We start from the raw sequence: 5,132 nt of genomic DNA, 5'->3' as shown, positions 1-5,132 counted from the left end.
AAACTACACAACAAGTAAGATTTAATATCGTTGTGTTTTACATGCTCAACTTGCAATATGATTATGAATCTAGATCTGTTATTCTTGTATGCAATTTCCGCTGCGCTCATTAGATGAATACAAGAAAACCCAACACGTACTCCTTCCTTCATCGAGTTCTCCCTCTTCGCTGCCCTTTCCGTCGAGCCCTCCCTGTCGCCTCTTCGCGCCAGTGGTGGCAATGCCGCCGCCGAGCACTCGTCGGGCTCCTAGTGCTGCGCGCACTCTTTCTCCGGCGAACGCCCTCCGGCGAGTTCTCTTCCCCCTTGGTGACGTCAGTAGTGGAGAGGAGGCGTCGCCTCAACTCCGTGCCTCAGTAACTCGCCGCCTCGCCGGCTGCTGCTCCATTGTCTCCATCCTCGCCAAGCTGCCTCTCCTCTTAAGCTCTTCTCTGTCGAGTTCTCTAGGAGGCAGCGACTCCGGCCCTCTCTCGATCTTTCCTCGACGGCGCCGACACCAGCCACCTCGCTCTGCTGCTCGCGCCTCCGCTCCAGCCAGATCTCCTGGAGCTCATTGCTGCCCGTCCGTCGCCAGGCAGCTCCGCCGAGTACTCCTCACTCGAAAGCTAAGTCCCCAATCCCTTAGCCCCTTTTTTAGTTTAGAATTACTAAAGCTTTGATCTTGGGAAGACTGTTATTGTTGATTCATCACTTGATATGTGGAGTCTAATTGCATTTGAGAGGAATTTGAGAAAGAATGTAGCTACTGGAATAACTCTTATTGTTATGGGTTCTGTTTCTAAGTTTCATTTAGAGCTGCTATGATTCTAAGTTCTTGGTTACCTACTGTGCTAGCTCTATATGATGCAAGGTTATTGGGTGTTGAGGTTGTTACCTCACTTTGATGAATCCTCTCGAATGGGACCGATGTCCTGCCTCAAACTCCTCTTTGCTCCTCCTCCACTTCTTGCTGCTCTCTTGAATATTTGGTGATCTTATAGTGTTGAGAATGAGGGGAGAAGAAGGAGATTGGGGCTGTTTATATAGTGCTCTATCCTTGGCCTTTTGTGCTTTATACTTGGAGGCAAAGGCTCCTATTTTGGGGCTGCCAGCTCCACTACTTTTGAGCTTGATGTTCATGCTATCCTTACTATTTTGGTGTATGCATGGTTGTCTCTCTCTTGGCTGTTTCCTCGGCCTTGATCGATGGGAAAACAAGAATCTTGCTCATGTCTATATTGGGCTTGTGTAGAGGCTCATTCTACTATGCTCTCTTGTCTTGGTTCCTCTTTAATGCTAGTTGAGAATGTGACAAAAATAGGCTGACTTCATGCTCTAAATGACAGCCTCCTCGCTGCCCTACCTTGCCTACTACTTCCCCTTTCCTACTTGAGCTTGTGTCTCCCTTCCTTTTTATTTGTGAGTCATCTTTTAACCCCTATATTTGTGTTAATTTGCAGTTACATGGCTGGAGCTTTGGAGTCTTATGGCTGCTCCCTAATCGAGAAAGAGAGTGAGGGAGAAACAAAGAAGATACTCCTCTAGAGATCCTTTGGCTCCATCACCAAAATAGCTAGCTTCCAAACTTGTTAATTAGTGTTGTAGGATAAAGGGTGTAGAATAGATGTGTGTGTTGTCACTCTCACATATGTAAACATATACTACTTGTTTTTAAATTCCTCCAAGTACTAATCTAATAAAAGTATGGCATTTACTTTTATCCTTGAAATGTAAATTTCCTTGCACTTTATTTCTTCCAACGAAAGTACTTAAATTACTCCAAAGTCAAATTACAACGAGGAAATGTACGATTACACATCTTCTAACGAAATTAATTAAGCTAATAAATCCGATTTATCCCGAAGGAAAGGAACGAAATTCCGGGGCGTCACAATCATAGATGTACAATTGGGTAAATTTTGGCGAGCAACCATCTAACGGCAACAAACTGCCAATCAAGTGGTAATTTTGGCCATGCAAACGGAAAATAGGAGGCGCACGACCGGTGTTTAAGCTATTATCAATTTTACCACCCAACGAAGTAAAGGCAAACATTGAATTATAAGATCGAATATTTTTCAAAAAGTGGACACTTTTCAAGTCTTTAGAGAACATTAAATCATGTAAGACTTCTGGAGGACGAAGAAGCTTAGGAATTTCAATCTTCCCATTCATACAACATTTTGAAAATTTGGGTTTCTTTGCTTTAGACGGTTTGCCCAATCGTTCTTCATACCAAAAATATGCACAACAGAATGAACATAGAAATGAAGCATCACCAATATCCCAGAATTCTACAAAACAGTAAACAAAAGTGGGCCAATAAAAATAAAACAATGTACATATTCAATAAAATTTATTACACGGCAATATGTCCACCCAAACAACTACTTTAATTTTAAAATCATTATAAGTAAACAATTTTAACAATGTATAGGGCATGGCCACTACATTTTTTAATGCCTGCCTAACTTAAATAATTTTTATTAGCGTAAACTAATTCTATGGCCTGAAAATATGAATAAAACTGAAAAATGACTCTGACTGTTAGACTAATAACTAAAGCAAATTTACATTAAAAAAAAAAAAAAAAACCTAAAGGATGTATAATTACCACTTCTTCTAATGAGATTTAAGATATTATTTATCAAAACCTATAATTTAAGATTTAAGATTGCACTGGTGAGACACTTCCTAGTCGAGCTTCATTTTATTGCAATGTAGTGATCCTATCCACTAAAAACCTAAACCTTGAAACCTGAATCTTAAACCCTCAACTTTAAAATATATTCATCATGACCAACAAATGAGCCAAATATCAATAAAAATCTCCCTCCGTAATATATTTATATGCTCATATTAAGAAAGTGTTTTACAATAGGGCTATGTGAACGGTAAATAAAAAAAAAATTGCTAGCATTTATCGAAGCATCTATTTACCTAATGGTATTGTTTATTGGAACCAAAATAGGTTTTGTTGAAGCTATACTTGTATCCTATCTAATCAAATAATTGTATTTCAAAGGTATAAGGAATGTAATAGAAAGAATGGAATACATATATGAATGCTAAAAAAATGAAATGCAAAGCTAGATTCAGTAAGATGACCATTCAAAGAATATTTAAAACAATTACATATCAAATTGAAAGCAAACCTGCGTTGTGAAGCTCCACTGAAATGGATTTAGCAATTTCCTCTTGTGCAGAAGCCGTTTTCGGTTGTAAAGATTTTAGTTGTTATTCCATTGTCTGTATTCAGGAGAAAAAAAAATCAGTACTAAAAGTAAACTAAATACTTAAAGAATTGTAATGGTTATTACTACCTCCGTCCCTGAAAATTTGATACACATTACTATGTCGGTCCGTCTCTGAAAATTTGATACACTTCACTTTTACCATTTTTGGTAGTGGACCTCATATTCCACTAACTCATTCCTACTCACATTTTATTATAAAACTAATACTTTAAAAGTATGACCCACATCCCACCAACTTTTTCAACTCACTTTCCATTACATTTCTTAAAACCCGTGTCGGGTCAAAGTGTAGCAAATTTTGGGGGACGGAGGTAGTAAAAACTTATTCATATCACAAAACAAAACGTTACAAAACCCATAACACCTCTTAATTAACCAATCATATATAAGTTTAAAACTATTTTAGTGCTATAGCTAATGTTGTGATTGGGATTTCTATCAGTTATATTAATACGTTTAATAGATAGTTCCTAAGATATGTTAAAATATAAGGATCCTATTTTAAAATATTTTCGCTCATTTATCACCAAAAATCTTTTCACTTTCCCTTATTTATCATAAAAACTCTACAAAACTTTTTCACTTTTTCTAAATGATTTAAGGAATATTGGCATCTTTGTTTATTGGTAAAATTCAACCCTAGTATCTCAATAAGTTGATTGCGTAGGAATATTAATGTAAAAGTTGGATAAATAATGCTTATTATATGGCAACTAGTACTCCATAACAATGCATTGAATATTAGCATTAATATAATTATAACAGTTACAAATAAAGTGGAATTAAGGTAATTCAATAAATTTGTTAATTGCATTTTCATTATTATTATTATTATGCAGTAATTTCTATCAACCGATTAGACTTTTTTTACCATTGAAATGTCTCAATACATGATTGCATATTAAGTAGAAAATGAATTTCCATCACTATTGTGCATTAAATGCACACAATTCTTACAAAACATACTCGTCCAATTTAGCTTTGTTTTTAGGATTTCCTATTTCATCTTAAAAAATTACAACTATGTTGATTGTTGAGTTCTACAATTTTTCGCACAACGGAATATTTTTTTTAAAACACATTAATTTCAATTTTGTGAGTTTTGTGAAAAAACTAAAATTAATGCCATTGTAAAACTTTTGAATACATATATAATTGAATATAATCATCTATACATGTAGCAAAAGGTGGAAACATTTATAATAATGCCATTTTAATTAAAACTTTATCTATCAATTAACTTTTTTTTATTATTTAAAAGGTCAAATAATTATAACTCATTTACACAAAAACTAAATTACCAATAATTAATACTCTAAACAGAAGCTCATCTACAATCCATATTCCTCAATTTTAATTTTATTCCTATTGTCATCACACTCCATCAAAGTGCTTCTCATGGAAAAAAAAAGAATCACAAATCTGAAATTTTGAAATATAAATTTTCGACTCATATACAATAATACATAAATGGCGTGAGTTATGGAAGGTGGTCATGAGAAGCCCTTTGGCTTTTCACTTCTTTTATCCTTCATTATCTTAATTTTATTGTATATCGTCATGTCTTTCTATATTCTCATTTTGTGCATATAAAAGGTAGTGTACATTATATTCTCCCTCATCTCTCAAGCTTTTTTACATTTTATTGTGTATTTTAGGAGTATTGTATTGCTTGATTCCCGGAGCTCCATTAACTTTGTTGGTGTCTAGCGGGTTTAAGTTGCTTCTACATGTTATGAGGAAATTGTTTGATATTGTTTCTTATTTCAAATAAATATTTCATATTTTGAAGAAAATAAAATTGCTCGATAACGTTGAATTTATGTATGGCATTTACCAAATAACATGTTGTATTCCAATAGGGCGGCCAAAAATAATCAGAAAACCTCAATAATAA

This window comes from Salvia hispanica, chromosome 2 (genome assembly GCF_023119035.1).
Source record: "Salvia hispanica cultivar TCC Black 2014 chromosome 2, UniMelb_Shisp_WGS_1.0, whole genome shotgun sequence".
Taxonomy (NCBI): domain Eukaryota; kingdom Viridiplantae; phylum Streptophyta; class Magnoliopsida; order Lamiales; family Lamiaceae; genus Salvia; species Salvia hispanica.
This window is presented reverse-complemented; position numbering follows the sequence as displayed.